The 12,468-nt window shown below is 34.0% G+C and overlaps 2 long non-coding RNA genes across 7 annotated transcripts; one reads left to right on the top strand and one right to left on the bottom strand.

Annotated features, from left to right (window-relative positions):
• Positions 1-629: 629 nt before the first annotated feature.
• On the top strand, positions 630-6,025 carry LOC136217325 (uncharacterized). Of its 2 annotated transcripts, none has more exons than XR_010683463.1 (5): positions 630-764; positions 903-1,939; positions 4,205-5,253; positions 5,348-5,658; positions 5,765-6,025. It is a non-coding gene; the product is annotated as an uncharacterized lncRNA (long non-coding RNA). The 2 variants fall into 2 exon arrangements; XR_010683464.1 differs by having other exon boundaries at positions 903-1,834.
• Positions 6,026-9,585: 3,560 nt separating this feature from the next.
• Positions 9,586-11,964, bottom strand: LOC136217326 (uncharacterized). 5 transcript variants are annotated; one of them, XR_010683469.1, is made up of 4 exons: positions 11,563-11,963; positions 10,809-10,976; positions 10,022-10,134; positions 9,586-9,808 (listed from the first exon to the last, which is right to left on the bottom strand). It is a non-coding gene; the product is annotated as an uncharacterized lncRNA (long non-coding RNA). The 5 variants fall into 5 exon arrangements; XR_010683466.1 differs by having other exon boundaries at positions 9,586-9,787; positions 10,022-10,976; positions 11,563-11,964; XR_010683465.1 differs by having other exon boundaries at positions 10,022-10,976; positions 11,563-11,964.
• Between the last annotated feature and the right edge of the window lie 504 nt (positions 11,965-12,468).

The raw sequence follows: 12,468 nt of genomic DNA on the forward strand, positions 1-12,468 counted from the left end.
TGTAAATACTTTGTTATTTTTAAAACACACATGTCGGTTACCAGCATCGCTCCTGTGCATTTAGTTATTTATCACCATCGTTAAACATCTTCGGTTTTTCCTTCGTCTCTGATCAATCTCACACTTCCGGTCAATATGCTTTAAGAACATAAGACATTAATTTTAGGAAATAAGAGACTAGTTGTAGAACATAAGACATTAGTTTTAGAACATAGGTTGGAGTATATATTCTATATTTTATAGCATGTGTTCCAAAACGTTAAGTAAAATGTTCTAAATAATTACACTACTAGAAAATCCTGAAACTGAGACGGAATGTTGTGACGGAATATTTTCCGTCATAGATTGTAGACGGAATTCCGTCACTAAACGTTCCGTCAATGCTTGAGTCGGAAAATTGAGACGGAATGAAATTTTCCGTCACAATAAACTAGCAGGAGAATTCTGGCGATCATACTTGATGGAATTCGAGACGGAAATTATTCCGTCTTAGAGCATTGACGTTTTTAGAGACGCTTTTATTTATTCCGTCACAATAGTAAAGTAATATTATAATTTAACTTTATCTTAAATTATAATATACATAAAACAAATTGGATATTTGGGTTCAATTTGTTCCAAACGACGTTGTTTTCTTCTCCTCCCCATATTTTTTTTTTCATCTTCTTTCAGCTCTATCCATTCCACGTATCCATCTTCATTTCTTCTTTTTCCTTCTCTCTCTCTCGATCTCGAGTCCTCTCTTCTACACAGTGAAACCCTAGGTAAACAAAACTGCTGGCATCGGTTTCACTTCAGAATCCGACGAGTTCATGCCTTTTTAATTATTTGCTTCTTACATTTTTAAACTTCTTTTGCTCTCTCTGACCTATTTTCTTCTGTAATTTCTCTACCACTCTCAGGAATGGCTAGGGATTGCAACGAGGAGGTGGTTCTCGCGACTTAGGGCAGCGGATCTGGAAACTAGAATGCAGTCGTCCACCTAATTTCAAGATTAGTTTTTTTTTAACTCTAAGCTTACGATTTGGTCCTTAATCTCCTTTTTTCTTTTTTTTTTTGTCATGTTTGGTTCTAGTTAATTTTTTCTCTGGTATTTTTAAGTGCACAAAGCCGAGCTCGAGGATTGTTACTTTGTTTCCTTATATCGTTGGTTTCCTTTTTCAATTTACTTGGGCTTTTTTGCTCTGTTTTTTACTTTTATTTCTGTTTCCAAACTATTCCATGCTGAGAAGTTAGGGATTTCTTCTATCCGTTTGATCCACAGGGACTACCAAGTTCTAGCATTAGTTTAATTTTTTTTTGTTGAAAGAAAACATTACTTTGATTTTAGTTCCTAAGATTTTGATACACCTGTTTACTGATTCAGCATCTTTAGATTTCAACGGGAAACCATCTCTTGCTTGTCTTTTCTGCTGTCTTCTCTATTTGTTTAAGCTATTTTGGAATGTCCTGGAATCCAAACCTGGAGATACTAATGAAATTATAATGACAGTTCCACCATATGTTCTCTGTTTGGAGAAACTGTTCATCTGGTTGAGTTGGTGGATCGGGTCAACTTGGCCATTTAACCCCATTTAATCTTAAATATATTTATAATATGGTATATATTTATGGGTGTGTAAGTCACCCTTGAAGTGAATTAGCTGGTTGAATTTCTCAATTATAGTATTTGATTAGTTTTGAAGGTACAAGGTGTTTTATGGTGTTTTCAGTATACCCCTGTCGATTACATTTTTGCTTACTCTAATTTTCAGGTGATAGGCGACTTGTTTAGTCGGGCACTAATGTATGTGATCAGCCTACTAAGACAAAACTTGGAGGCATATTTGTTATTGTAAGTGAGCTCCTTCCACCATTATGCTCTTCATTGCATTTCCTCTGCCTGCTAGAACTTCAAGGAGGGTGCTTTTTCGCTCCCTGTAAGATTTTATTGGAAAAGGTAATATCTAACCCTATATAACATTGATCACTTTATTTATAAGATAGAATTCTGAGTTTACTGACGTCTTATAGTCCATTGAATTAGAAAGAAACATAAGAGAATTTTTGTTGAGTTGATGAATATATAAAGCTGCTAGGATAGAGTATGAACATAAGTTTAGTTTCTCATGTCAGTAATTGTATTACAAGTTATCTTTTTCAATAAGATGGTGGATTTGAATTCCTTAATTATGATAAAAATCGAAACTAAGGGTAAATTGCATAGACGGTAACTGAAGCTTGGGATATTGATTTCAATAAGTGATTCTAGTCAATTTGTGTATAAAAACTCACTGGAATGTTAACATGGCGTAGAAGAAGACAGATGATTATATGATATCAAATAACTGTAGCTGCATTTTTCCCATCCTTAATCTCATTTGATTAGTTTCTAAGCCCTCTTTCTTTTTCTCTAACAATCTCTGGGCTTAAACTATTAGTTTTTGTATATAAATTTGATGGAATTGCTTCATTGATATCAAATGTAAAGTTCAGTGATTTTATGGAAAGAAAACGAAGTTGAATAATATGTTTGAAATCGACTCCAAACTTCAATAACCGTAGACGCATTTTACCCGTCCTAATCTCATTTTCTTATGTTTTTAAGCTCAATTTCTAAGAATCTCTTGGCAATATATACTGCTTCTATACTTTCTCAGAGTGCTCATAAGTCAAACAGAAATTCAATTTAGCATGAATGTGATGCTGACAAAGTTGAGTGAGGAAAGTGCATTTGACTTGATTTTTTTATTGAATGTGGCAAATGGAAGTTTGTAAAGTTTGTATAAGTGTTGGTATATCAATTTTGATCAAGTGTCATCGTATCTGATCTATGCTATACTTTTCTGTGTTGGTTCATGCACATTCTTTGGGTTGTAATTGTAGTATGTGATCTATATATATTCCAAGTGATTATATTTGATATAAATGAAACAAAAATGATAATTATGTCAAAAAGGTCATGTAGGGTGAGTTTTCTCTGTAAATCGCATTCTCATATGAGAAACTAATAACCCTGCATTTTCCATTGTCATGTCATAATCGTGTTATGTGATTTATATGTTCTATAGGATTATATATGATATAAGTGCAACAAAAATGATAATTGTGTCTAAGGGGTTGTTTTTTTAAATCCTTTGGTCAATTTAAAAATTGAAAGCCCTAAATTGGGTATGATACTTGCATGAATTCATTGTCACTTCCAATTAGTCCAATTTTGTAAATAAGATTTTTTTAGTTTGGGATTTATATAAATGTATAACATGAAGGTTTCCTAATTATTGGTAATATCAGTAGTGCCTTCTAGCAAGTAACTATTTATGATCATGATTTAATGGTTGTTCTTTTAAATCCTTTTGATATAAATAGAAGTTCCCAAGTTCTAGTTTAGTAGTAACAGGAACATATTCTATTTGATTTTGTTTGGAATAGTTGAAACTAGATATTTCTACTATGTGGACATTTCTAGTTATTATCCAGCCAATTAATGCTTGAAGCAAATTGATACTAGTAAGAGTTTTTCATTTTTATGTACAACTGTGCAAACATGTTGTTTCTTGTACGGTAAACCCAAGTTTTTCTGTTTTTATGTGTGAATAAGATAGCTATTAAGCTAAGGCTTCAATTTTCCAAATTTATCTTCTACGATTTCTGAATGGCAAGAAAATTGTCACGTGCTTTAATGCGTGAATACCATTGATTAGAGTTCTGTTATTGTTACCTAATGGAGGATCATTTTTCCTTGGCAACCAGCACCCGATTATGTTCAGTCTAGTCTGTCTGATTAGGGAATGGTATTTGCATAATATACTGACTCTAGTGAGTAAGTGGATGAAAACAACTATCTCATGGAATATAAATTAGTTTTTCCGCAGTACAAAACGTGTAAAATGAAACAAATGCAATATATTTTAACAAATTAGTCACAACTAGAAAGGAAAAATAGAATACTAATGGAATATGGTACTTTCAAAAATAAATGGATAAAAAGGTTGCTTCTACTTTCTCCCAAAATTGATACGTGTCAGCAACAGAAATGGGTACACCTATATATAATCAAATCATATACTAATTCGAAGAAGAAGAAAAATCAAATTTGGACTAAATTGATATTCGAAGTTTATTTAGGGGGCAAATCAGTCATAAGATCCAAGTAGAATATTCTATATACACAATACAATACAATAATGTTTTAATCATGTGTATGTTTTTTGTACACTTGCAGCTTTAATATGCATATGCTGACATACATGCTCCCTTTCGGTCTATCTGGTGCTGTAAGGTACAACAACAACAACAAAGCCTTAGTCCCGAAATGATTCGGGGTCGGCTAACATGAACCATCATATAAAACCGTGAAAATCAAGTCGTGTCAGCGACACAGATTCGCTCCCTCCACTCCGTCCTATCCACTACCATATTTTCCTCAATTCCCAATAAACTCATATCACTCTCGATCACCCTCCTCCAAGTTTGCTTAGGTCTTCCCCTACCCCTCACCACTACATCCCTTTGCCACTCTTCGGTTCTCCTAACCGGCGCATCAAGCGCTCTACGTCTCACATGGCCAAACCACCTTAGTCGGTTTTCTCTCATTTTATTCTCAATAGATGTAACCCCTACTTTTGTCCTAATTATTTCATTACGCACCCGGTCCTTTCTCGTGTGACCACACATCCATCTCAACATACGCATCTCCGCCACCGACATCTTATGGATGTGGCAGTGTTTCACTGCCCAACACTCCGTACCATATAACAATGCTGGTCTAATTGCCGTCCGGTAGAATTTTCCCTTCAATCTATTAGGCATGCCGGGATCACAAAGGAAACCCGTAGCACTCTTCCACTTCGACCAACCAGCTTTAATCCTATGGGCAACATCTCCATCTACTTCTCCATCCGTTTGGATAATAGATCCTAAATACCGGAAGCAATCCGAGGCCTGAACAACTCTCCCATCTAGGGTGATTGTCCCTGCCTCCCTACTCCTACTTTTTCTGGAAAACAACAAAACAAAAATGTTTTGATTACAGTACGAGAGTGTCAAATGAACTCGGTGCAGGCCGTCCACAAGCGGCACGATTAGCAGTCTATGTTGTGGTTTTTATGGTTGCTATTGAGGGTTTTACTGTGGCTACGATCATTATCTCTGGTCGAAGATATTGGGGCCATTTGTTTAGCCATGACAAAGAGTTGGTGAAATATGTGGCTCATATGATGCCAATTCTTGCAACTTCACATTTCACTAATGCTATCCAAACAGTGCTTTCAGGTCTGTCTGTCTGTTTGTCACAATCTGTGTGTTTATTTCATATGACTCTGATGTTTGGCATATTGCAATAATGAAATAAAATTGTGAAATTCAGGGACGTGCAGAGGATGTGGGTGGCAAAAGTTGGAGCATTTGTTAATATGGGTTCTTATTATATTGTTGGGATTCCTTTAGCTGTTGTATTAGCTTTCGTCTTCCATGTTGGAGGAAAGGTGCGTATCATTAAAAAAAAGTGTAATAGATTTTACGTTTTGTACTGATATACTGACTCTTTCACAGTATATTATGTGGATTCATTTTGCATCTTTAGCTCTGCTTCTGTAATTTTTCCTCCACTTTCTCTACATTTGATTCAAGATCTGTAATTCTAGCCAAATATTCTGTGGATTCATTTTGCATCTTAAGGTGTGTAAATTTTTGCTTCATTAGACAAAATTCAATGGCATCATTCTCATGCCTCACTAATTCTTCTTGTGCACGGGCTACTTGTTGGTTTATTCTTTCTCTTCAGGTCTTCTGTTTTGCAAAGGGACGCTATGTCGTGTTGTTGAATATCATTCTAATATGGAACGGATGCATGCGTGCTAAAGCGTTTTGAAGGGGCGCCATCAAATTTTTTGGGTATGCATGATGCACAATTTGGAGGCTAATTTTATATAGGGTCTACAAACATTTTATTAGATTATTAGAATATTACGCAACTAATATTAGCCTACTTTTTGTAATTATGATCTTACATGGATTTATATTAATGTATTTTTTGTTTAAGCTATATTCTTATTCTTATTATATATATATACATATATGAATTATAAAATATTCTTTTAAATGGATTATTTAGTATTAAAATAAAATTAAAAACATTATATTGAGACGGAATTCCGTCACAAATCGAATTTAATGACGGTATGAAGATTTTGACGGTTAGTCCGTCTTTGTATTTCGTCATAGTTGTATGACGAAAAAACGTCAGTGGATATCTTAACGTTTATTTCCGTCTCGAAATCCGTTTCCACTTAGTGACGGAATTCCGTCTGCAGTCCGTCACAATGTTCCGTCGCAATAAACGTAACTGAAATCTGCGTCGACTGATATAACCACGGTTTTGATCCGTCACAAATTCCGTCTGAGGTGAAATAGTGACGGAAATAGACGTTTTATGACGGAAATTTCCGTCACTGTTTGACGGTTTTCTAGTAGTGTTAGTTTAGAACATAAGAGATTAGTTGTAGAACATAAGACATTAGTTTTAGAACATATACTGGAGTATATGTTCTATAATATAGCATGTGTTCTAAAACCTTAAGTAAAATGTTTTAAATAATTAGTTTTAAAACATAAGACATTAGTTTTCGAACATATGTTGGAGTATATGCTCTAAAAAGTTAAGTAAAATATTCTAAATAATCTTACATATGTTCTACGCTTATTTTATTTTATGGGATTGATACAACCTTAAGCCATATAGTATGTATAATTGCAAATTTACTATTTTGCATATAAGCATATCACCCTTCCAAAAGTTGAGCAGGGGTATACAAAGGCTCAACTTGGAGCAAAGAAGACGAAAATGATCATTTGATAAAGGTTTGGTTAAGACGTCGACAATTTGATCAAGTATAGGGATATATTGTATCTGAATGAGGTGTTTACAAACACGATTACGAATAAAGAAGAAACCAATCTCAACATGTTTGCTCCGGTGATGAAAAATGGGATTAACCATGAGATAAGTAGATGAAATGTTATTACACAATAGTCTTAGGGGCTGATACATAGAAAATCCCACTTCATGTAACATGATCTAAATCCATATATCCCATCTTAGAAGCACCAGTGGCAAGAGCTCCATATTCAGTTTTAGTAGCTGATCTTGCAACAAATTTTTGTTTCTTAGAGGTCCAAGAAACTAAGGAGCGATCTAAGTAAAGTGCATAACATGTTGCGGATTTCCTATCATCCAAACTACCTGCTGAATCACCATCAGTAAAGCCATGAAGAAATAATCCATATTTTCTATGAAAAAAGATGCCATTATTTTTTGTGAATTGCAAATATCATAGGACACGCTTGACACCTTACCATTGTATAGCGATAGTAGCGTACATGAACTGAGCAAGCTTGTTAACTGCAAATGAGATGCCATGTCTAGTGAATTACATATACTGAAGATTGCCCAGAATACAACTGTATAGTGTAGGGTCTGAAAAAGGTTTTCCCTGACCAAGTTGAAATCGCTCTTTTGTACATATAGGTGCTTAAAAACCCTTGCAATTTGCCATTTTCGCCTTATGTAATAATTAAGTGATATACTTGGCCTGATTTAAGAGAAGACTTATGGCTGACCAGTGGGCTTCAACTCCGAGGAAGTAATTAAGCTTACCAAAATCAAGAATATAGTATGAACGATCAGAATCAATAAAACCATGAGGTTATTCCATATAAACGGTTCCTCTAAGTTGTCATTTAGAAATGTGTTTGAGATATCAACTTGAATAATAGCCCAATGAAGTGAGAAAGCAAGAGCAAGTAGTAGATTGGCCGTAGCAGGTTTGATCACTAGACTATGTCTCAAAAAATTCAATTCTCGGTCTTTGATTGTAGCCTTTTACAATAAGACGGGTTTGTAGCGTTCAATCGAACCATCCGGGTTTAGTTTGATCCATAAAATCCAAAAACACCCAATAGTGTTACAACTTGAGAAACAAGGTAAAAGAACTCATGTTTCATTCTTTATTAATGTTGTATATTCAACGAACATTGTGTTGCACTAGTTAGTGGATTTAGAGGCAACCGAGTATAAGGTGGGAGTCAGAGGCAGACTTGATCACTTTCCTAGTAGGATCAATTAGAGATAATATTTCTCATTTATCACTAAGATAATTGAGTATTTAATTAGATTCAATTAACTTTTGCTATATCCTTTAGTTAGCTAGTTTATCATGATTATGAGTCTTCCATATCTCATGTATTTATATTATACAAAAACTCATTCTACAATTAAGGGAAATTAATTAATACATTTCACAAACCCTATTTTCTCCATCTTCCTCATGCGTTAACATGGTATCAACGCCAACCTCGATCCCTACTTTCGATTTCTCAAACTCAACCACTATCATTTCGACCATGACTGCTCCTTTGACGAACAGAATTTTGACCCATGTCCCATTAGGAAATTCAATTCCATCGTCGGCAACCAACTCTATGTTGTTGTGTCGATTCCCCAATTTGCAGAGTAATGGTCTCCCAAGCTACACGATAGTTACAAACGACGCATCCTCCTTCCAGTCAAACACTGTATCTCAATAATGGAAATTCGAGTCACCATTCATATCATCTCAACTTGCTCAATCCTCTATAGCGAGTTCCTAAAATGAAATCGATGAACGTAAAATTACAACCCTTTCTTAAGAGTCAAGGTATAATGTATAACTTGGCATATCCTCACACTCACATCCAAAATGAAATTGCTAGACGTAAAATTCGGCATATTGTTGACACATCTCTCACCATTCTTGGAAATGCTTCCCTCGTCTAAGATACCAAAAAATTTCCTTGACACAAAGCATGAGTCTTACGATTATTTACCCACCAAAACTACTAGTAATGAGTCACTATTCTTTCGTCTCTTTAATAAACAACTCGACTAATCGTCTCATTGCATTTTTGGTCGTGGTATCTGTCTGTATCTCTGACCCTATAACACATAAAAATTTGATTTTCGATCCAAACTGTATGTATACTTAGGTCAGTCTCCCAAACATTTTAGTAATTTGTTCCTTGATTATCAAACCAGTCGAATATACAGTACAACAAATCAGCACTTGCGCCACAGTTAGAATCGTGGCGCAAGTGTAATTTTTCCGTAGCTATGCTTTTAGCCACGGAAATTCAAGGTGGGTACTCCTGTGGCGCAAGTGAACGTGGCTAGGTAGTTGCCACAGGAAAACAATGGTCGTGGCATAAATTGGTTTTTATGCCACGGAAAAGTCTGTGGATAATTATATCCCTATGCTACGAGTAAAATCGTGGCAAGATTAAAATACTCATGGCAAGATATAGGGGTCCGTGGAAATCAATCCCACTTAGCCACAAACATAACCGTGGCAAAAAAAATAGAACACTCGTGACTAGAAACCTTATTTAGCCACGAACATAATCGTGGCAAACTTGATCAAATTTTGGCAATTTATTTTTAATTTATTTTTAATTTCTATTATTATTATTAAATGAACTTTCAGATAGAAGGGAGCTACATTAAAATCAGTCAGAACAAAAGAATAAAATATAAACGAAATCTAAAATTTAACCATTCTTAATAAAAAAAAATTATTAAATAAATATTAATCATTTTATCATCCAATAAAGAAACTCGTGACAATACAAAAGGTCTCCGAATTAAAAAAAATAGTATACATATTAAGAAAACTCTAAGTCCACCATGTATACGAATAATAGTGCTAGAAACAGTAAAATTGAATATAATTAGCTTTTCAAAATTACACCTCATCCATGAGCTCCTTGGTGATTTCTGCAGATTGGAAACAATCATCTATTAAGAGAAAAAAAAAATTACAATAAGAAAAATTACTTGTGAAAATACGAGTATAGCACTAAATATATATAGGAGTAGCTTGAAGAATTTTAGAGTCTCAGAGCTATATATATTTCTCACGAATCATGAGTCCAAAATTACAATGCACATGTCAATTCAATTGAACTTAATTTAAACACTTCAAATAAAATTCAGAAAAGAAATACTAACCCGTCGGAATTTTCATACGGTGAATACGAAAAAACTTAGTTGTGACTTTATTAGCTCTCAAAATTAAACCTCTAGAAAAATATACTTCACTATCATATTGTTTTTCTCTTTCCCTAAAAGCAAATAAAACATGTTAACTCAATTAATTTATACCTTTGTAATTAATTCAACTACTTGGTTAAGATATAAATATCATGGAAAAGGTTTTTGATCACCAAGAAAATATGTGTATCAATTCAAAGATAGTGAAACAGATTAAATAGGCAGAACAGAACTGAGTTATTTACAGAGCAATACAAGAGAGGCACAAGGCCGGGTTCATATGTGCACCAATCACATTCATACCATTACCAGTTAAATCCACACATGAAATAAGCCATTATAACAACAAATTAGTTCCAAGAAACCTTCAATTTCTCACAGAAAATCAGATGTGAAAACCACTTTTCGTCCATTATTACATAAGGACCAAGAGGCTTGCCATTGAATGCAAATGTTGCCATGGATGATGTTATAACCATTCTTTTAAAAGAAGGGACTTTAGTACATGATCTAAGAACATTAAGCGTCCCCTTAATGCAGGGTCAATAAGTTCAGTCAGGAAAAAAAATGCACACAACAATATCAAGATAATGCATATTGTTAGATAGCAAAAACATTAGACCTCAAGAAGTATTAGATGCTCCCCCAAAACAAGACCAGAAAATGAATAAATAGTAACTTAATGGCAGTTGAAGATATAAGAAACAAAACTAGAATATGATATATAAACAAGTTTCATTAGAACCTGTGGATCAGTGATAGAAAAGGAAACAGGAAAAACTGTATAAAAAACACCATCACACTCATCAACTGCAGCGTCAAAAGACCCGTCTTTCAGTAAATCACCTTTGAACAAACTAAGTCTTTATTCAGCTGCAACAAGCGCAAGTAAATGCCCATTTTTTTATATCATCTGTACATTCAAAATAGCAACTAAATTATCTTCAAATCTGAAGACTAGATGAACATGAGTAGCTAAAATTATAATACAATCAAACTCAGCATTTCAAACATGAAAAATGCAAGGAAACTATGACCCTTTGAAGCTTACTTCTATAACTTTCACTTACCAATTCCTAAATCATGTAATATAATTTGAAGTGACACTAAAAAAACTACATTTTTCAAGCCAAATTATAATGAATTAAGATGCAAATTATTCTTTTGTCTCCTCCTATTTCTCATATGTTACCCAATGTTTAGCATGTTTAGAATCATCAATGTGACAAATTTACCAGCTCAAACAATAAAAAAATCTATCATTAATGAAAAACTAAACCCATTTGACAGTTAAGAAATAAAAAAACGCAGAACCCAAAGTTCTTCAAACCTATAAATTCTCCTTTTAACCGATTGACATGGAAAGAAGCAAATGAGTTCTTGTAACACCCTAATATCAATTCAAATCAGAGGAAGCCATTAAATCTAATCAATTTTCATTCAAACTCAGAAAATTCAATATGGCATCCATTTTCAGGACATTAATTAAGTATACTTACCATTTTCATCTTCTTTCTCCAGTCCCACTTTAAACCCTAAATCACAAATTAATAGGAAAATCACCAAATCCATTCAAAATTAAAACAAACCCAAAGAAAACCCATTCAAAATTAAGAAGTTAACTTAGCTAATGAAGCAAATCGGCGCTTGAAGGATGTGAGAGCTCTGAACGCAGCAATTGTCTTCCAAAATACAATTAGTTCCATGATGACTTTGAGAAATTCAAAATGATGGAAGTGGAGAGAGGTGTGAGGGGTTGGTAAAATTCGAGAGAGAATGGTGAGTGAGAGCTTAGGAAAGATTGAGAGAGAACTAAGAGAGTCGTATCTGTTTTAGCAAACAGGGCAGGTGAACTGATTAGAAAGACACAAATGAAAAAAATGGGGGGAGAATGAAAAAAACTCTCGCTTAACTTTTTTTCCAATTATATCTATTAGAAATAATGATATTAAAAACTTATCATTATTTTATAAAAAAAAAACTTATCATTATGATGTGTTTTTAACGAGAAAATTTCATATTCTCATTAATTTTTTCATTTAATGAGAATATTTGTAAAAGAAAATTTAAAAACTACTAAAATGTTTCACTATTAATATTTAATGACATTAATTCCTTTCATTATATTTATCTTTCAATGAGAACTTTCATTATATCATTATTTTCTTCTCACTATTACTTGTTTTTCTATAGTGAATTGAAAGTCGCTCGTCAATGTGAATGGTTTTGGCATTGTTGAAGCGGCGAGCAAATAGGTTGATGAAGAGGTCCGGGTTCCTGAAGCTCCAATGTGGAGGGTAGTGCAGCTGAGACGCTAGAGGGCAAGCGGGGGCTTATAAACAAGAGAGCATCCATCGCAGGTCAACTTGGACTTTGGCATGATGTGCAAAATTGGGAATAAGCAA

This window comes from Euphorbia lathyris, chromosome 2 (genome assembly GCF_963576675.1).
Source record: "Euphorbia lathyris chromosome 2, ddEupLath1.1, whole genome shotgun sequence".
Lineage (NCBI taxonomy): Eukaryota > Viridiplantae > Streptophyta > Magnoliopsida > Malpighiales > Euphorbiaceae > Euphorbia > Euphorbia lathyris.